The sequence below is a fragment of the Saimiri boliviensis genome, chromosome 20 (assembly GCF_048565385.1).
Source record: "Saimiri boliviensis isolate mSaiBol1 chromosome 20, mSaiBol1.pri, whole genome shotgun sequence".
Classification (NCBI taxonomy): Eukaryota; Metazoa; Chordata; class Mammalia; order Primates; family Cebidae; genus Saimiri; species Saimiri boliviensis.
Window position 1 is genome coordinate 14,713,987 of NC_133468.1, and position 21,833 is coordinate 14,735,819.

A 21,833-nucleotide genomic window follows, 5' to 3' on the forward strand; every position below is an offset into this window, starting at 1 on the left:
CACCATTACCCTCCAATCATTTGCTCTGAGTACTCTCTGAGAAACTGTGTGGAGGGCATCTCAGAATTGTTCTACAGGTTGGAGGCTGGGGCATTAATTCACTGTCTTAATTTGTTTTGTTTTTCTGTACCTGAGACTGTGTAATTTACAAAGAAAAGGGCTTTTAAAATTTTTTATTCTAAGACAAGGTCTCACTCCATCTCCCAGCCTGAGTGCAGTGGCACAATCATGGCTATTGCAGCCTTGATCTCCCAGGCTCAAGAAATCTTCCCACCTCAGCCTCGTAAGTAGCTGGGACTACAGGTGTGTGCCACCACACCAGGCTAATTTTTTATTTTTTATAGAGATGGGGTCTCACTATGTTGCCCAGGCTTGTCTCAAACTCCTGTACTCAACCAGTCTTCCTGTTTTGGTCTCCCAAAATGCTGGGATTATAGGTGTGAGCCGCAGTTGCCAGCTAGGTTTCTTTCTACATACGTACATAGAGAGGAGTCTTGCTATATCATCCAGGCTGGAGTGCAGTGGTGTGATCATAGCTCACTGCAGCCTTGAACTCCTGGGTTCAAACGAACCTCTCACCTGCCTCAACATCCTGAAAAGCTGGGTCTTCAGGTATACACCACCATGCCTGGCGATTGTTGTTGTTGTTGTTGTTGTTATTGTTTTTGAGACGGAGTTTCACTCGTTACCCAGGCTGGAGTGCAATGGCGCGATCTCGGCTCACCGCAACCTCCGCCTCCTGGGTTCATGCAATTCTCCTGCCTCAGCCTCCTGAGTAGCTGGGATTACAGGCACGCGCCGCCATGCCCAGCTAATGTTTTGTATTTTTAGTAGAGACGGGGTTTCACCATGTTGACCAGGATGGTCTTGATCTCTTGACCTCCTGATCCATCCACCTCGGCCTCCCAAAGTGCTGGGATTACAGGCTTGAGCCACCGCGCCCGGCCTGGCGATTGTTTTTTAACTTTTTGTGGAGATGAGGCCTCACTATGTTGCCCAAGTTGGTTTCCAACTCCTGGACTCAAGCGATCCTCCTGCCTCAGCCTCCTGAGTTGCTGGAATTCTAGGCACAAGCTGCCACACTTGGCACCATGTATACTTTTGTTTACAATTGACTTGTTTTCCATAAGATGTGCCCTGTAGTAATGATCATAATTACATCTGTGTCTAGCCCTCATTAGTAGACATGGGGCACATCAATCATTCCCATAGACTTAAAAAATGCGTGAGGAATTTTATTTATTTTCTCGCATAACCATTCCAACAAATTGCCCAAGATGTAACTAGTCATGATTGAGGTGAAACCAGAGGTAAGGCTCTATAACCCCATCCCCATTCTCATTAGTACTTTAAGCATCCATGCAGGAAGAAACTTAACCTGTTTTCTCTAAGCCATGGTCCACCTCTAAAGGTGATCGAGGGATCTGATCTCGACCCCAGCGACAGGCATAGCTATATTTGCTCAAGATGAGTTGGGCTATGATGCGGTAACATAGAACTCCCCCAAATCTCAATTTAGTAATATAATACAACTATGTTTATTTCTTTTATTTTTTATTTTTTATTTTTTGAGTTGGAGTCTCACACTGTCATCCAGGCTGGTGTGCAGTGGTGTGATCTCAGCTCGCTACAACCTCCGTCTCCGGGGTTCAAGCTATTCTCCTGCCACAGCTTCCCAAGTAGCTAGGTTTACAGGCACCTGCCACCAAGCCTTGCTAATTTTTTGTATTTTTAGTAGAGATGAGGTTTCACCATGCTGGCCAGGCTAGTCTCGAACTCCTGACCTCCTGATCCACCTGCATTGGTCTCCCAAAGTGCTGGGATTACAGACGTGAGCCACTGCGCCCAGCCGGTTTTTTTCTTTCTTTTTATTTTTTCTTTTCTCTCTGTTGCCCAGGCTGGAGTGCAGTGGCATGATCTGAGCTCACCACAACCTCCGCCTCCCAGGTTCAAGCAATTCTCCTGCCTCAGCCTCCCAAGTAGCTGGGACTACAGGTGCCTGCTACCATGCCTGGCTAATTTTTGTATTTTTAGTAGAGACTCGGTTTCACTATGTTGGCCAGGCTGGTCTTAAACTCCTGATACCAAGTGATCCGCCCACCTCGGAGTCCCCCGGTACTGGTATTACAAGCGTGAGCCACCATGCGTGGCCTTATTTCTTATATGTTATGTCCATTGAGGGTCAGTGTGGGGTTTGCTCCACACAGCCACTGAAGAACTCAGGCCCCGACATCTCGTGGCTGCAACATGAGAAAAAAGAGGGCCTCCGCTGTACGGCTGAAGAATAGAGTGCGCAGAGAACTCACAACCTTTTCATAGGTTTTAGTCTGGACTTTGACGCAATCATTTCTACTCACCACGGATTGCAGCCTTAATCTCCCAGGCTCAAGCAAGTCTCCCACCTCAGCCTCCTGGCTGATGACTGGCCAAAGCCCTGCCTAGTTGAAAGGCAGCTGAGACGTGTGAGTGCCATAATTGCAGAACAGTAAATGTTTTTACCTAGATGTCCACTGCGTAATGCCAGCTGGCACACCTGGATCAGTGTGTCCAACACGAACATCCCAGGTGAAATTTTCTGTTTGGCATGTCTATATTTAAATTTACTCATCAAGACAAAATATAATACCTCCTTCCTAACACATGACTAAAACTCAGAATCAAAGTCAACTCCCAATATATCTAATATAGCTGGTTAATTAATTAGAAAAAGAGAATCTTCTCCCTTTTTCTAGCCTCTGGGCCTTGGAGAGTAGCAAAAATCCCTCACTTGGGATGTCATTATGGTTTAGTCCAGGCGTCCCCACACTTTTTACACAGGGGGCCAGTTCACTGTCCCTCAGACCGTTGGAGGGCCGCCACATACTGTGCTCCTCTCACTGACCACCAGTGAAAGAGGTGCCCCTTCCTGAAGTGCGGCAGGGGGCCGGATAAATGGCCTCAGGGGGCCGCATGTGGCCTGCGGGCCATAGTCTGGGGACGCCTGGTTTAGTCATTACCTCTGCTGGGGGACACTTCGTCTCTTGGTGGCTCAGACTCTCACTCCATTCCCCACTGTAGAACTAGTGACTGCCATTCAGGAAATGCTCAAAAAGCTTAGCTGGACTAGTTTTGCAAAGGTCTTCTTTCCAGAATACACCTTAGAAATTCTCTGTAATTCTTCATTTTATAGAATACGAATCTCAGATTTGGACTGGACGCAGTGGCTCATGCCTGTAATCCTAGCACTTTGGGAGGCTGAGGTGGGTAGATCGCTTGAGCTCAGGAGTTCAAGACCAGCCTGGAAAATAAAAGGAGACCCCATCTCAATATATTAAAAAATTCTACAAACTATCAAATTCCTACAAACAATCTAAAATCCCCACAAAAATTACAGTGAGTCTCATTGAAGGCAATCCATTACATTTTATTTTTATAAGCACCATGTATATATTTTTTTAATTTATTTTTTATTGCATTTTGGGTTTTGGGGTACATGTGAAGAACATGCAAGATTGTGCACAGGTACACACATGGCAGTGTGATGTGCTGCCTTCCTCCCCATCACCTATATCTGGCATTTCTCCCCATGCTCTCTCTTCCCAAAGGACCATGTATATTTATGTAATTAAACTGGTATGGAAATGGAAAGCAAGCCGAACAGCAAAACAAAGCAAAATTTTTTTTACTTTGGATGACCCTGTGTACTCTCATTAACCAGTGAAATTTCTATAATGCAACTATTTTTTTTATTTGTACAAATTTATGGGATACATGAGAAGTTGTGTTGCATGTTTAATGCACAGTGATCAAGTCAAGGTATTTAGGGCATTCAGGAATTAGGGACCTGAGTACAGGACATTTTTATTAAGCATAGTCACCCTACTTGGCTATCAAGAATTGAATTTGTTCCTCCTATCTTACTGTATGTTTGCACATTTTTCTTTTTCTTTTTTCTTTTTTCTCTTTTGCTTTTTTATTTTTTTTGAGACAGAGTCTGCTCTGTCTGTCACCCAGGCTGGAGTGCAATGGCATGATCTCGGCTCACTGCAACCTCCGTCTCCCGGGTTCAAGTGATTCTTGTGCCTCAGCCTCCCCAAGTAGCTGGGACTACAGGCACGTGCCACTACACCTGACTAATTTTTTTTGCATGTTCAGTAGAGATGGGGTTTTGCCATGTTCGCCAGGATGGCCCGAAACTTCTGACCTCAAGTGATCCACCCGCCTCGGCCTCCCAAAGCGCTGGGATTACAGGTGTGAGCCACCTGTGTCTGGCCTGGATATCTATTCTTGAACCAGACAACTAGGCTCTCATCAACCATGAGTCTGAGGTCTTAGGGCCTATATATTTGTGCCTTTTAACGCACTTCTCTTCATCTTCCCTCCTGCCCCTATTCACCCTTCCCAGTCTGTTATCTTTTTCCATTCTCTATCTTAGCTCCTAGCCAGGTGTGGTGGCCCACCCACGCCTGTAATCTCAGCACTTTGGGAGGCTGAAGCAGGTGATCACTTGAGGCCAGGAGTTGAAGACCAGCCTGGGCAATATGGCAAAACCCTGTCTGTACCAAAACTACAAGAATTAGCCAGGCATGCTGGCACGTGGATGTAGTGCCAGCTACCCAGGAGCCTGAGATGGGAGGATCACTTGAGCCCCCAAGGATCACTTGAGCCCGGGAGGTGGAGGTTGCAGTGATCTGTGATGATCATGCTACTGCACTCCAGCCTGAGCAACAGAGCAAGACCTTGTTTCAAAAAAAAATCTTTTTTAGCTCCCTCATGTAAGTGAGAACATGTGGTGTTTGTGCCTGGCTCGTTGCACTTAAGATAATTACCTCCATCAGCTGAATATTATCTAGCCAATTTTCTAGAATAGTTAATACTGGCCATTTTGGAAGCTAACATTGGCCAAAAAGGAAAGTCAAAAATGACAAAATTAGCATAAAATTACGTTGTAGACGCATATTAACTTCTCTGTACCATTTGTGCCCTAGTTTAAATCTGCTTTAAAATTTATTGTTTAAAAAACTGTGGGCCAGGTGCGGTGCAGTGGCTCACACCTGTAATATGAGCACTTTGGGAGGCCAAGGAGGGTGGATCACTTGAGGTCAGGAGTTCAAGACCAGCCTGGCCAGCTTGGTGAAACCCTGTCTCTACAGAAAATACAAAAGTTAACCAGGAGTGCTCACTTTGTCACCCAGGCTAGAGTGCACGGGCATGATCACAGCTCATTGCAACCTTTGCCTCCCAGGCTCGAGCAATCCTCCCACCTCAGCCTCCCGAGTAGCTGGGACTACAGGCACACACCATCATACCCGGCTAATTTTTTTACTTTTTGTAGAGACAAGGTCTCACCACATTGCCCAAGCTTGTCTCAAACTCCTGGGCTCAAGTTATCCACCGATCTGGGCTTCCCAAAGTGCTGGGATAATAGGCATGTAGGGGGTGGGGGTGTGCACGGCAACATATTCAAGTTTATGTACCTGGCATTTGAGGTCAGGCATGGAAAAACACTGAGCTCTGTGTGTGTGTCATTTGTGCATGGGAATGAAACTCCCTGGCTCTGAAAACAAGACTGTGAAGTGTGTGGTGTGATAAGGAACGCTGGAAACAGCCTCCTGAGAATGCAGTTTGAGTGTATACAAGGTCACAGGTGTCTCAGTAACCCACCTTAAATGGCCATTTAGTTGCTGTTTATAGTTTATTAACCTTCAGTAAATACTTGGCGGACGGATGCTGGGGCGGACTCTCCCGGAAGAGCTGCCCCCTAGCGCCGCTCAGCTGGAACTGTCTGAGTACTTCATTCTTGGCGTTTGCTGCAAGCTATAAGCTCTGCAACTGGTGACCCCAGCGTGCCCGCCTTGAATTCACATGTGAAGGTGGAGAGCTTCATCAGTTTTCGGGGAATCCGGTAAGAGACAGTCCTGACTCCCATCAGGAAGACAGGATACACGCATAAAATATCAGGGGTTAGGTTGTCATGGGTCAAGAAATGACCAAAGAGCAGAATATTTTTTAAAACAGCGCAACAGCTACTTAATGCTATCCAGTACACTTTAGAGCGGGCGTCCCCAAACTTTTTACGCAGGGGGCCAGTTCACTGTCCCTCAGACCGTTGGAGGGCCGCCACATACTGTGCTCCTCTCACTGACCACCAATGAAAGAGGTGCCCCTTTCTGAAGTGCGGCGGGGGGCCGGATAAATGGCGTCAGGGGGCTGCATGCGGCGCGTGGGCCGTAGTTTGGGGACGCCTGCTTTAGAGCCTGGAGCTCTACACAAGCTTATGCTCTTAATTAGGCAGAAATGTCCTTGGTTTCCTGATCAAGGGACCTTAGACTTAAGAGTTATGGGAGCAGGTAGGTTGCTGCCTGAAAAGAGGAGGTGAGCAAGGTCATTTTACTAATGCTGCTATTTTGACCACCTGGGTGCTGGTACGCTCTGTGTTGAATCCTCTTTATTTGCCAGATTGCGGTGAGTCAAACCGCCCGTCTTCTCCACCTGAAGGGAATTCAGGAGATTTAAAGAAGGAAAATCAGAAACCAGAACAACAGGGAGAGACTTCTCTCCCCACTTCATTTCCTTCCATATGGGGAATAAGGAAGAGCTTTTTTCTAGTGAGGATAAGGCCATTTAGTCACTGGCACTCTGGGCAAATTGCCGCCTTCTGGGTTTGTGGTGACGGAGGGGAAGAGGTGACTGCAGGCAGCTCCAGCCTGGTCCTGAGAATCCTCCTCACCATGGTCCCGTGCCTTAGTAACTGTGTCCAGAAAGTGGCCTGCTGCTTGCTGTGCTTTTTTCTTTTCCTTTTCTTTCTTTCTTTTTTTTTTTGAGACGGAGTTTCGCTCTTGTTACCCAGGCTGGAGTGCAATGGTGTGATCTCGGCTCACCGCAACCTCTGCCTCCTGGGTTCAGGCAATTCTCCTGCCTCAGCCTCCAGAGTAGCTGGGATTACAGGCATGTGCCACCATGCCCAGCTAATGTTTTGTATTTTTAGTAGAGACAGGGTTTCACCATGTTGACCAGGATGGTCTCGATCTCTTGACCTCGCGATCCACCCGCCTCGGCCTCCCAAAGCGCTGGGATTACAGGTGTGAGCCACCTGTGTCTGGCCTGGATATCTATTCTTGAACCAGACAACTAGGCTCTCATCAACCATGAGTCTGATGTCTTAGGGCCTATATATTTGTACCTTTTAACGCACTTCTCTTCATCTTCCCTCCTGCCCCTATTCACCCTTCCCAGGCTCGGTTATCTTCTTCCATTCTCTATCTTAGCTCCTAGCCAGGTGTGGTGGCCCACCCACGCCTGTAATCTCAGCACTTTGGGAGGCTGAAGCAGGTGATCACTTGAGGTCAGGAGTTGAAGACCAGCCTGGGCAATATGGCAAAACCCTGTCTGTACCAAAACTACAAGAATTAGCCAGGCATGCTGGCACGTGGCTGTAGTGCCAGCTACCCAGGAGCCTGAGATGGGAGGATCACTTGAGCCCACAAGGATCACTTGAGCCTGGGAGGTGGAGGTTGCAGTGATCTGTGATGATCATGCTACTGCACTCCAGCCTGAGCAACAGAGCAAGACCTTGTTTCAAAAAAAAATCTTTTTTAGCTCCCTCATGTAAGTGAGAACATGTGGTGTTTGTGCCTGGCTCGTTGCACTTAAGATAATTACCTCTATCAGCTGAATATTATCTAGCCAATTTTCTAGAATAGTTAATACTGGCCATTTTGGAAGCTAACATTGGCCAAAAAGGAAAGTCAAAAATGACAAAATTAGCATAAAATTACGTTGCAGACGCATATTAACTTCTCTGTACCATTTGTGCCCTGGTTTAAATCTGCTTTAAAAATTTATTGTTTAAAAAACTGGGCCAGGTTCGGTGCAGTGGCTCACACCTGTAATATGAGCACTTTGGGAGGCCAAGGATGGTGGATCACTTGAGGTCAGGAGTTCAAGACCAGCCTGGCCAGCTTGGTGAAACCCTGTCTCTACAGAAAATACAAAAGTTAACCAGGAGTGCTCACTTTGTCACCCAGGCTAGAGTGCACGGGCATGATCACAGCTCATTGCAACCTTTGCCTCCCAGGCTCGAGCAATCCTCCCACCTCAGCCTCCCGAGTAGCTGGGACTACAGGCACACACCATCATACCCGGCTAATTTTTTTACTTTTTGTAGAGACAAGGTCTCACCACATTGCCCAAGCTTGTCTCAAACTCCTGGGCTCAAGTTATCCACCGATCTTGGCTTCCCAAAGTGCTGGGATAATAGGCATGTAGGGGGTGGGGGTGTGCACGGCAACATATTCAAGTTTATGTACCTGGCATTTGAGGTCAGGCATGGAAAAACACTGAGCTCTGTGTGTGTGTCATTTGTGCATGGGAATGAAACTCCCTGGCTCTGGAAACAAGACAGTGAAGTGTGTGGTGTGATAAGGAACGCTGGAAACAGCCTCCTGAGAATGCAGTTTGAGTGTATACAAGGTCACGGGTGTCTCAGTAACCCACCTTAAATGGCCATTTAGTTGCTGTTTATAGTTTATTAACCTTCAGTAAATACTTGGCGGACGGATGCTGGGGCGGACTCTCCCGGAAGAGCTGCCCCCTAGCGCCGCTCAGCTGGAACTGTCTGAGTACTTCATTCTTGGCGTTTGCTGCAAGCTATAAGCTCTGCAACTGGTGACCCCAGCGTGCCCGCCTTGAATTCACATGTGAAGGTGGAGAGCTTCATCAGTTTTCGGGGAATCCGGTAAGAGACAGTCCTGACTCCCATCAGGAAGACAGGATACACGCATAAAATATCAGGGGTTAGGTTGTCATGGGTCAAGAAATGACCAAAGAGCAGAAAGTATTTTTTAAAACAGCGCAACAGCTACTTAATGCTATCCAGTACACTTTAGAGCGGGCGTCCCCAAACTTTTTACACAGGGGGCCAGTTCACTGTCCCTCAGACCGTTGGAGGGCCGCCACATACTGTGCTCCTCTCACTGACCACCAATGAAAGAGGTGCCCCTTTCTGAAGTGCGGCGGGGGGCCGGATAAATGGCGTCAGGGGGCTGCATGCGGCGCGTGGGCCGTAGTTTGGGGACGCCTGCTTTAGAGCCTGGAGCTCTACACAAGCTTATGCTCTTAATTAGGCAGAAATGTCCTTGGTTTCCTGATCAAGGGACCTTAGACTTAAGAGTTATGGGAGCAGGTAGGTTGCTGCCTGAAAAGAGGAGGTGAGCAAGGTCATTTTACTAATGCTGCTATTTTGACCACCTGGGTGCTGGTACGCTCTGTGTTGAATCCTCTTTATTTGCCAGATTGCGGTGAGTCAAACCGCCCGTCTTCTCCACCTGAAGGGAATTCAGGAGATTTAAAGAAGGAAAATCAGAAACCAGAACAACAGGGAGAGACTTCTCTCCCCACTTCATTTCCTTCCATATGGGGAATAAGGAAGAGCTTTTTTCTAGTGAGGATAAGGCCATTTAGTCACTGGCACTCTGGGCAAATTGCCGCCTTCTGGGTTTGTGGTGACGGAGGGGAAGAGGTGACTGCAGGCAGCTCCAGCCCGGTCCTGAGAATCCTCCTCACCATGGTCCCGTGCCTTAGTAACTGTGTCCAGAAAGTGGCCTGCTGCTTGCTGTGCTTTTTTCTTTTCCTTTTCTTTCTTTCTTTTTTTTTTTGAGACGGAGTTTCGCTCTTGTTACCCAGGCTGGAGTGCAATGGTGTGATCTCGGCTCACCGCAACCTCTGCCTCCTGGGTTCAGGTAATTCTCCTGCCTCAGCCTCCAGAGTAGCTGGGATTACAGGCATGTGCCACCATGCCCAGCTAATGTTTTGTATTTTTAGTAGAGACAGGGTTTCACCATGTTGACCAGGATGGTCTCGATCTCTTGACCTCGTGATCCACCCGCCTCGGCCTCCCAAAGTGCTGGGATTACAGGCTTGAGCCACCACACCCGGCCTTGCTGTGCTTTTTTCTACTTCTACCCTTCCTTGCCACCCCTCACGTATTTCAGTTGACAAGCAATTCCTTATCTTCCCTAGCTCCCTTGGAAAGGGCTAAGAAACAGTCCATGCACACCCCAACCTTATTAGCCTAAAGTGGGCAGTAGGGTGTGGAGCAGCCTAGAGTACAAAGCTCTGGGCGAGAAGCCTGCTAATGAGGGGTACTGTCCTGTAGCCATGTGTTAAACGCTCACTAGGCTGAGGTGGACGACTGTGCCAGCTGCCAACATCTTCAGATGATAGATGCAGCAGTAGGGAATGTTTGTTTTGCTTTTTTATGAAATGTTTAAAAACACGGTGGCTGGGAAACTTCAGAGCAGACCCTTTGCAGCATGTCGGCTCCTCCCCTGAGCCTCTCTGCTTGGAGGTGGTAAAAATAATAAAAAGCCCAGTATATTTTCAGTACCTTTCCTAACAAGGTTGGCTCCAGGCGTAGGTGGTCTGGAGGATGGGGGGGGAGGTCTTCTCCTAGCCTATGACCCTCTTGCCTCCGGCTTCCGTGCTCACACACACACTTTACCACCTGGTCATTCTCTGGCCTTTTGCTGCCACTTGTAGTCTTGCTTCCTTCCTCTCAGGATAAGGGCAGTAACAGGTGGCAGGCTATTAAAAAAAGAGGCCGCCTGAGGAGCCCAGGGCAGGTGGGAGGAAACTAGCGACAGCCTTGCTTTCCCAAGCTCACTTCTAAGACATTCCAGCTAAAGACTAATGCAGAAAAATGGCCAGCACCTAAAGACATTTTAAAACGTTTTTTGGGTTTTGTGTTTTACACACTTAGGCTAACTCAGTGCAGCTTTATTATCTTGATGGCTCGCAGTCACATTCTAATGATTTTCAAAGGCCAGAAAATATGGGGAATAACCTTAAAATATCCATCCCTCCCATCCTTAGTTTAACAGGTAGGCTCTATCTTTTGCCATTTCTGTATTTTATGTGCTATTTACTTCTAAACATTTACAAAAGACCACAGATTTAATAGTTTCTCTTGGCCGGGCGCGGTGGCTCACGCCTATAATCCCAGCACTTTGGGAGGCCGAGGCGGGTGGATCACAAGGTCAAGAGATCGAGACCATCCTGGTCACACGGTGAAACCCCGTCTCTACTAAAAAATACAAAAAATTAGCTGGGCATGGTGGCGCGTGCCTGTAATCCCAGCTACTCAGGAGGCTGAAGCAGGAGAATTGCCTGAACCCGGGAGGCGGAGGTTGCGGTGAGCCGAGATCGTGCCATTGCACTCCAGCCTGGGTAACAAGAGTGAAACTCCGTCTCAAAAAAAAAAAAAAAAAAAAGCTTCTTATCATAAAGGGGCGCTGACATGCATCCAATTGTCAGGATATGACCCTGCGACTCTTTTCTCCCATTAAGCAAGGAACAATTTCATACTCTCCTAGCTTGTGATCTTGATTAGCAAGTAGCCATGGCTGACTTTATTAGTACTATCAGCTTTCATTTACCAACCTCTAAGCTCCTGAACTTTTGACAAACTGTGCCTGTTAAATCTGTATCTGTTGGAGCCCTTGCTTCATGCCTTTACAGATGGTTCAGAAAAAACTGGAAGAGCAGCTATAGGGTGGCAAGATGCCGTGCAAAACTGGCAGCACAAAATCCAGGAACATTTTAAAACTATGCAACAGGCAGAGTTAATATTGGCCTTACAAACTTGTCCTCACCAAGACACAAATAGAGGGAGTGATTCTGCTTATGCGGTGTGTAGCATTACTCACTCAGATCTTGCACATGTGAAGGGCGTTACTAATGAAATCTTTTTTTTTTTTTTTTTTTTTTTGGCGGAGTTTCACTCTTGTTACCCAGGCTGGAGTGCAATGGAGCGATCTCGGCTCACCGCAACCTGCCTCCTGGGTTCAGGCAATTCTCCTGCCTCAGCCTCCTGAGTAGCTGGGATTACAGGCATGCGCCACCATGCCCAGCTAATTTTTTGCACCTTTAGTAGAGACGGGGTTTCACCATGTTGACCAGGATGGTCTTGATCTCTTGACCTCGTGATCCACCCGCCTCGGCCTCCCAAAGTGCTGGGATTACAGGCTTGAAGCACCGCGTCTGGCCCGACTAATGAAATCTTTACCAGCTTTGTTTCTTGCAGTGCAAGAGCTCCTCTGTGTTCACTGTCACCATCTTTACGTCACCCATATTTGTTCTCGTTCTAGTTACCTGGTCCCGTATCAGAAGGGAATGCTAGAGGTGATGCTCTGGTACAACCACAGATGCGGTTTGCAGACTTTCCTGCATTTTTCCAAGCTCAAGCTGATCATGCTTTTTTTCATGAGAATGCTTGCAGTCTTAAACTTCATTTAGCACTTGCTGAAGCTCGCATGATTATTAAAACTTGTCCTCATTGCCAAGGGCATTCTCTCTCTCCTTTTTCTTTAGGGCTTGGTGCCAGCCCACAAGGTCTGGTGCCTAATGCTATCAGGCAAACTGATGTTACTCAGTATCTACCGTTTGGTTGTTTTAAATTTCTCCATGTAGGCTGTGTGCGGTGGCTCAGGCCTGTAATCCTAGCAGTTTGGGAGGCTAAGGCGGGTGGAGCATGAGGTCAGGAGCTTGAGACCTGCCTGGCCAACATGATGAAACCCTGTCTCTACTAAAGATACAAAAAATTAGCTGGGTGTGGTGGCGCATGCATGTAGTAATCCCCTCTACTTAGGAGGCTGAGGCAGGAGAATTGCTTGAACCCGGGAGGCAGAGGTTGCAGTGAGCAGAGATTGCGCTGTTGCCCTCCAGCCTGGGCAACAGGGCGAGACTCTGTCTCAAAAATAAATAAATAAATGAATAAACAAATAAATTTCTCCACATTACTATGGATACTTATATAGGTTTAATACATGCTACCCCTGGACAGGAAAAAAAAAACTAAAAATGCAGTTGCCCATTTGTTTAAAGCTATTATGACTTTAGGCCTTCCACAAACTATAAAAACTGATAACGGACCTTGCTATCTTAGTGCTCGATTTGCATATGCAAACATATGATGAAATCACCTAATACTACATTTCTCAGACTTACTCCTGTTGGTAAGTGACATATGACTGTATTTTGATTTTGGCCTAGTGATACTGACTTTGGACTTCTGGCCTCCAGAACTGCCAGAAAAATAAATTTATATTGTTTTAAGCCACCAAGTTAATGACAATTTAGGAAATGTGGACATGCCCATCATGAAAGAATGTTTGCTCCACAGGGCAGAAGCTGTGGGCTGGCCAACAGCAGCATTTCCAATTCCCTTTTTGTAAGAGGGGTGTGTGTGTGTGTGTGTGTGTGTGTGTGTGTGTGTGCGGTGGGGGATTTTAAGGCTGCACAGCCTCATGGGAGATAACGCAGTCCAGAGGACATTTCAGAATGACAGAAAATCAAGTCACCAGCAAGGTACAATTGATCCTTATTAGTCAAGGACTCTCCATATTTGCAAATTTGCCAATTCACTAAAATTCATCTGTAACTCAAACACCAATACTCACGGAGCTTTTGGACATTTGCACAGTGGCAAAAAAGGAGTCATCCAGTGAACACACTTCCAGCTGAGGCCAAACGAGGTTACGTCCTGCTTTCTTGTTTCGGTTCCCATACTGTAAACAACTGTTTCACGGCCTATTTAGTGCCATGGTTTTCATATTTTTGTGCTTTCTCTTGGTGATTTCACTGTTTAAATTGGTTCCCAAGGGCGTACCTGAAGTGTTTCTAGGTGCAGGGCTGTGGTGTGCCTTATAGAGAAAATACATGTAGGCCATATGTGATGATTCACGCCTGTAATCTCAACATTTGGAGGGGCCAAGGCAGGAGGAGCACTGGAGCTCAGGAGTTTGAGACCAGCCTGGACAACACTGCGAGATTCTATCTCTAAAAAATAAAAAAAATAGCTGGTGTGACGGCATGTGCCTGTAGTCCTAGCTATTTGGGAGCCTGAGGCAAGAGGATCACTTGAGCCCAGGAAGTTGAGGCTTCAGTGAGCAAAGGTCATCCAAGATCATGCCACTACACTTCAGGCTGGGTGCTGGGTGACAGAGTTACACCCTGTGAAAAAAAAGAAAAAAGAGAAGATACACGTGTGAGTTTAAGTTTTTTCAGGTATGAGTTATAGTGCTATTTGCTGTGAGATCAATGTCAACAAATAACAATACATATGAAATAAGGTGTCTTAAAACAAGGTTATGTATTAGTTAATGAAGATGCTGTGAAGAGAGTTCTGCAGGAAACTAATTCTGTATTTCCCCATGGAGAAATGGTTAATATTCACTCATTCAGTATTCATGATAACTTTATTGAAATAACTATGACAAATAACAAGGATTGACTTCATGACAGTTCTAAACTTCTATGTATCTAATAACATTACCTCAAAATACGTAAAGCAAAGTTGAATAGAATTAAAAGGAGAAATAGACAAATCTAAATTCATAGTGAGGCTGGGCATAGTGGCTCATGCCTATAATCTCAGTGCTTTGGGACAACCAGCCTAGATAATAAACAGAGACCCTGACTATAATTAGCTAGGTGTGGTGGTGTGAGTGTGTAGTCCCAGCTGCTCAGGAGGCTAAGGTGAAGGCTTGCTTGAGCCTAGAAGTTCAAGACCAGACTGGTCAATATAGAGAGACCCCTGTCTTTACAAAAACAAATAAATATAGTACAAATAAAACGTAAAATAATAGTGGGAAATTTTAACAAACTTTTCAGCAACTGATAGAAAAGCAGATAAAAAAATCTGTAAGCATATGATAGAGTTTAGACTTAGAAAAAATTCACATAGCCGGGCGCGGTGGCTCAAGCCTGTAATCCCAGCACTTTGGGAGGCTGAGGCGGGTGGATCACGGGGTCAAGGGATCGAGACCATCCTGGTCAACATGGTGAAACCCCGTCTCTACTAAAAATACAAAAATTAGCTGGGCGTGGTGGCATGTGCCTGTAATCCCAGCTACTCAGGAGGCTGAGGCAGGAGAATTGCCTGAACCCAGGAGGCGGAGGTTGCGGTGAGCCGAGATCGCACCATTGCACTCCAGCCTGGGTAACGAGTGAAAACTCCGTCTCAAAAAAAAAAAAAAAATTTCACATAATATAAAATTAATGATTTTAAACTGTATAATTAAGTGGTTTTTAGTGACAGTCACAATGTTATGCAACCATTACCATTACCTAATTCCAGAACCTTTTCATCACCCTAAAAAGAAACCCCTTATTCATTAAGTAGCTACTTCCTATTCCTTGCTCACTAATCTACCATCTGTATTTATAAATTTACCTATTCTGGACATTTCATACAATTTATGCATGGCTTCTTTTACTTGGCATAATGTTTTTAAGGTGTATTCATGTTGTAGACATACTTTATTCCTTTTTTTTTTAATTTAATTTTTCATTTTTTTTTTTAGAGATGAGGTTTCACCATCTTGGCCAGGCTGGTCTTGAACTCCTGACCTCGTGATCCACCCGCCTCGGCCTCCCAAAGTGCTGGGATTACAGGTGTGAGCCACTGCACCTGGCCTTCATTCCTTTTTTTTTTTTTTTTTTTCTTTCTTTTTGAGACGGAGTTTCACTCTTGTTACCCAGGCTGGAGTGCAATGGCGCGATCTCGGCTCACTGCAACCTCCGCCTCCTGGGTTCAGGCAATTCTCCTGCCTCAGCCTCCTGAGTAGCTGGGATTACAGGCACGTGCCACCATGCCCAGCTAATTTTTTGTATTTTTAGTAGAGACGGGGTTTCACCATGTTGACCAGGATGGTCTCGATCTCCTGACCTCGTGATCCACCTGCCTTGGCCTCCCAAAGTGCTGGGATTACAGGCTTGAGCCACCGCGCCCGGCTATTCCTTTTTATAGACTAATATTTCATTTTGTAGACTACATTTTGTGTTTCCATTTCATCAGTTAATGGACATTTGGGTTGTTTCCATTTTGGTCTATTAAATACTGTCTGATAAACATTTGTGTATAAGTTCTTGAGTAAACACATATTTTCAATTCTCTTAAGCATATTCTTATTCTATAGTCTGAGTGTTTGTGTTTCTCCAAAATTTATACATTAACACTTAATCCCAAATGTGATGGTATTAAAAGGTAAGGCCTTTTGGGAGATGATTAGGTCATGAGGGGTTCAGCTTCTTGTTTTGAGATGGAGTCTTGCTCTATCACCCAGGCTGGAGTGCAGTGGCAAGATCTCGGCTCACTGCAACCTCACCTCCCTGGTTCAAGTGATTCCCCTGCCTCAGCATCCCAAATAGCTGGGATTACAGGTGTGTGCCACCACGTCCAGCTTTTCTTTTTTCTTTTCTTTTTAGTAGAGATGGATTTTCACCATGTTGGTCTTAAATTCCTGACCTCAGGCAATCCACTTGCCTGGGCCTCCCAAAGTGCTGGGATTGCAGGCATGAGCCATGGCGCCTGGCCCACGTTCAGCTTCACGGTTGAGATTACTGTCTCTATGAAAGATATTGAGGAAAGCTAGCTAGCTAGTCCCTTCTACTATGTGAGGGTACAGCTAAAAGGCAATCTATGAACCAGAAAGTGGGCCCTAACCAGACACTGAATCTGCTGGTGCCTTGATCTTGGACTTTCCAGCCTCCAGAACTGTGAGAAATGAATGTAAAAAAAAAATTTTTTTTTAAAATTTCCATAGGTTTTTGGGGAACTGGTAGTATTTGGTTACGTAAGTTCTTTGGTGGTGATTTGTAAAATTTTGGTGCATTCATCAGTATATATTGAACAGTATACACTGAACTTGATTTGTAGTCTTTTATCCCTCACCCCTTCCCACACTTTCCTCCTTAGTCCCCCAAGTCTATTGTATTATTATTTATTTTATTTTATTTTAAGATGGGCTTTCTCCATGATGGCCAGGCTGGTCTTGAACTCCTGACCTCAGGTGATCCACCCACCTCGGCCTCCCAAAGTGCTAGGATTACAGGCACGAGCCACCGTGCCCGGCTCTTTATTTATTTTGATATGGAGTCTCCCTCTGTCACCCAGGCTGGAGTGCAGTGGTATAGTCTCAGCTCATTGCAACCTCTGCCTCCTGGGTTTAAGCAATTCCCCTGCCTCAGCCTCCCGAGTAGCTGAGATTACAAGCGCCCACCACCATACCCAGCTAATTTTTGTATTTTTAGTAGAGACAGGGCTTCACCATGTTGGCCAGGCTGGTCTTGAACTCGTGATCTCAAGTGATCTGCCCACCTTGGTCTCCCAAAGTGCGAGATTAAGGCGTGAGCCACTGTACCTGGCCTAGTCATTCTTATGCCTTTGCATCCTCAGAGCTTAGCTCCCACTTATAAGAACATACTAGCTTATAAGAACATTCTAGCTGAAGCAGGGTGGACATTGCAGTGAAACACCTGCACATTGGAGCAAGAAGCCAAGCACAATAATCTGGACCAGGACTTATTTTTTAGAAGAATGAAGTTATAGGTTAGGGATGATTATTTTGTTTTTGAATCGGGAAAGCACTGCCAGACCACCAGTTGTAGATTATGAAATCTGGGTTATGTGCATCATTGGTGGGGTGGTTAGTGGCAGTGTTGTGTGTTTGCTCTTCTTCCACCAGTTTGTGTGTGTGTGCGTGTGTGTGTGTGCGTATGTTTTCTATCTTGAGACAGATTGAGAGTGGAGAGTAGCTGAGGCTCTGGAATGTTTACTTTGTGGATTTGTTTTTCTGTTTTCAGACTGGTTCGCTGGACCTCCTCTCTGGTCTCCCACGCTGCTCTTCTTCAGACTTTCGGGATCTTCTATTCCATGATGATTTTTTTTCTAGGCAATGCAGCCTCTTGGTGATCTCTCTTTCACTAAACTCCCCTGTCACTGGTTGTGCCTTGTGATGTTTCCCCAGGGAATCATGGGCTCTCTGGGGAATTTCTTGGTTGCATAGTGTACCTGGGACAGTTGTATGCACAGGAAGTCACTTGATAAATATTTGTTGATTGAATGAATGTATGATTTGATAGATGAGTGTAAGTGAAGTGTGGGTTGCCTAGTGAGAGCTGGGCTTTTGCTGGACTTCTGAGGGGTCTCTTTGAGTGACTCTAGTTGTCCAAGTGTTTTCTCTTGTATCCTGTTTTGTCTCTAATGGCCGTTTTCAGGCTTTGCAGGGATGGATAGGGTAGTGGAGGAGAGACAAAAGCTGCAGTTTGGGAATTTTAAAATGAATAATGGTATGACAGAGGATTGTTCGGTTGGGCACATAGACAGGCTGATTTGTAAGATTTCCTGTTGCTCTTCCAGAGCCTGTGCATTGTACAGGGTGGAGATTTTCCTATGTAGTGGATGGCTTAACTCATGTAGTGGGAAGGCACACAGAGAGTGGACTTGACATTTTGAATGGGGGAGAAGGCATGTCAGGCCTGTGCTTACTGTCTTCGATGTCCCAGCACTGGGTGATGGGGTCACCATATTTTACATCTTGGCGTCTAGCTCTCCTACAGAAAGGGGATTAAACTGATTAAAACTTCAAACAGGATTACCGTTATATAGAAAGGCTACATCTAATACTAATAACAGTGGCAGGTACAGGACTGTGCTTGTCTTCTAGCTCAACTTAAATGCGAGTCAATATTCCAATCAATCTAACATTAATTCAGAATAACTCCTGGTAATGGGATCTTAATAGAATAAATCCTGTTTAGACAATGAAAAAAAAAAAAAACATACGATGTTTGGTTTTCCATTCCCGAGTTACCTTGCTTAGAATAATAGTCCCCAATCCTATCCAGGTTGCTGTGAAAGCCATTAATTCATTCCTTTTTATGGCTGAGTAGTATTCCATTGTATATATATATACCAGTTTCTTTTTTCCACTGTGTTCTTTTGGTGTTATCGTAAGTGAAATTGTTCTATCATTTTTGTGTTGTTCATTCCAAGTGTCTAGAAATACAAATTTTTATATTGAGTTTCTATCTTGCAACTCTGCTGATTTATCAGCACTAATTTTGTATATGTGTGTGGTCTTTAGAATGTTCTATATGTAAGACCATGTTATCTGGAAATAGTGATAATCTCATTTCTTCCTTTCCAATCTTAAAGCCTTTTATTTATTTATTTTTTTTTGAGACGGAGTTTCGCTCTTGTTACCCAGGCTGGAGTGCAATGGCGCGATCTCGGCTCACCGCAACCTCCGCCTCCTGGGTTCAGGCAATTCTCCTGCCTCAGCCTCCTGAGTAGCTGGGATTACAGGCACGCACCACCACGCCCAGCTAATTTTTTGTATTTGTAGTAGAGACAGGGTTTCACCATGTTGACCAGGATGGTCTTGATCTCTCGACCTCGTGATCCACCTGCCTTGGCCTCCCAAAGTGCTGGGATTACAGGCTTGAGCCACCGCGCCCGGCCCTTAAAGCCTTTTATTTTTCCTCACCTAGCTGTCCTGGCTAGAACTTCCAGTAGAGTATTGAATAGATGTGACAAGAGTGAACATCTTTGTTTCTGGTCTATTGAGATTCTCATGTGGGGTTTTAATTTCCCTCTTCAGTTTATTAATATGATGTATTACTGTGATTTTTTGTTGTTGTTGTTGTTTTTGAGACAAGGTCTCATTCTGTTAAACACTCAGGCTGGAGTGCAGTGGCTCAGTCTCAGCTCACTGCAACCTCTGCCTCCCAGGTTCAAGCAATTCTTGTGCCTCAGTCACCCAAATAGCTGGGATTACAGGTGCATGCCACAATGCCTGGCTTAGTTTTGCATTTTTTTGTAGATAAGGAATTTCACCACATTGGCCAGGCTGGTCTTGAATACCTGACTTCAATCAGTCCGCCTGCCTCTGCTGCCCAAAGTGCTGGGATTACAGGCATGAGCCACCAGGCCATCCTGTGATTTTACTTCGTATGTTGAATCACCTTTACATTTCTCAGCTAAATCTCACTTGGTCATGTGTACAGTTCTTTTAGTATTTTGCTGAATTCAGTTTGCTATTATTGAATTTTTTGTATTGATGTGATAATTGATCTGAAGTTTTCTTATTTTATGATGCTTTTGGTTTGAATATTGGGATAAAAATATCCTTGTAGAATGAGTTAAAAAGCAATCCTTGACATTTTGGGCTGGATGATTAAAAAACAAAAAACCGATCCTTTTTTTTTTTTTGAAGAGTTTTAGAAGGAATGGTGTTAAGTCTTTTTTTTTTATTTTTTTATTTTTTATTTTTTTTTTAGACGGAGTTTCGCTCTTTTTACCCAGGCTGGAGTGCAACGGCACAATCTCGGCTCACCGCAACCTCCGCCTCCTGGGTTCAAGCAATTCTCCTGCCTCAGCCTCCCGAGTAGCTGGGATTACAGGCACGCGCCACCACACCCAGCTAGTTTTTTGTATTTTTAGTAGAGACGGGGTTTCACCATGTTGACCAGGATGGTCTCGATCTCTCAACCTCGTGATCCACCCGCCTCGGTCTCCCAAAGTGCTGGGATTACAGGCTTCAGCCACCGCGCCCGGACAAGTCTTCTTTAAAAAATTGGTAGAATTCACCAGAAAAGCCATCTGGTCCTTGGGTTTTCTTTGTTGGAAGTTTTTGACTATTGACTAAATCTCTTTGCTACATAGGTCTATTCAGATTTTGAGTTAGTTTTGGTAGTTTGTATGTTTCTAGGAATTTGTCCATTTCATCTAAATTGTCTAATTTTTTTGGCATACAATTGTATTCTCTATTCTTTTTATTCTGTAAGGTCAATAGTAGTATCTCTACTCTCATGCCTGATTTTAATAATTTGAGTGTTATCTTTTTCAGTCTAACTATAAAGGTTTGTCAATTTTGCTGATCTTAAGAAACCAACTTTTGATTGAATTGATTTTCTCTATTGTTTTTCTATTCTCTAATTCATTCATGTCTCATCTTATTTTCTTCTTTATACCTTCAACATGTTAAGCAGGTATTTTTCATTTTAGTGTGCTACGTTAATTACCTTGTTATTTCTCTTACCATATATTTTGGAGTTATTTTCTTGGTGGTTGTCCTGGGGGTTACAATTAACATCTTAATTTATAACAATCAAGTTCAGATTAATATCAACTTAGTTTCAGTAGTATACAAAATCTCTGCTCCTATACAGCAGTCTTCTATTTCCTTTTATAGCTTTGTTTTTGTCACGAATTACATCTTTATACAGTGTATGTCCATCAACATAGATTTATGTTGTTTTACATCTATCAGCAGTTTTTATACATTATATGTCCGTCTTTACACATTATATGTCCATCAACATAGATTTATGCAGTTGCCCTTTTAATTTTTAAAAATTTTTATGTTTTAGGGATGATGTCTCATTATGTTGCCCAGGCTGGAGTGCAGTGGTTATTTACAGAGGTGATCATAGCACACTACAGCCTCAAACTCCTGGACTCAAGCAGTCTTCCCACCTCGGTCTCCTCAACAGCTGATACTACAGGGCCTGTGCCACCACACCCATCTCCACAGTTGCCTTTTAAGTAAGAAAAAAGTTACAAATAAAAAATACATTACTATTAATTTTTATACTTTTATATACTTGATTTTATCTTTTACACTTTTTATGTACTTACCTTTATTGATGTTACTTGTGTTATTTTTGTTAGTCTAGGGTCCTTACATTTCAACATTTAGCATTTCTTGTAAGGATGGTCTCCTAGTGACAAACTTTTTGTTTATTGGGAAACATCTTAATACCATCTTTATTTTTGAAGAACTGCTTTGCTGAATATAGAGATCTTGATTAAGTTTCCCCCACTTTTGGACTTTAAATGTCATTCTACTGGCCCTATGAAGTGCCAGTGGTGGTGAGATTGGCACAGAATTCTCATTGGGGTTGGGATTGGGGAGAGTAACTGAATTCTGGCAAACCAGGTATCTTTGGATGATGGAAGCCTTCAGGTAGCCCTGGGAAAGCATTGAGTAGAGACTTAAGAAATAGATTAG

At 44.7% G+C, this 21,833-nt stretch overlaps 1 long non-coding RNA gene across 1 annotated transcript in view; it reads left to right on the forward strand.

Annotated features, from left to right (window-relative positions):
- The window catches only part of LOC141582432 (uncharacterized), a 41,674-nt gene that overhangs the window by 16,868 nt on the left and 2,973 nt on the right, over nucleotides 1-21,833 (forward strand). The window contains exon 2 of the long non-coding RNA XR_012515272.1: nucleotides 21,193-21,367. This is a non-coding gene — a long non-coding RNA (uncharacterized LOC141582432). The remainder of the gene's footprint in view (nucleotides 1-21,192; nucleotides 21,368-21,833) is intronic.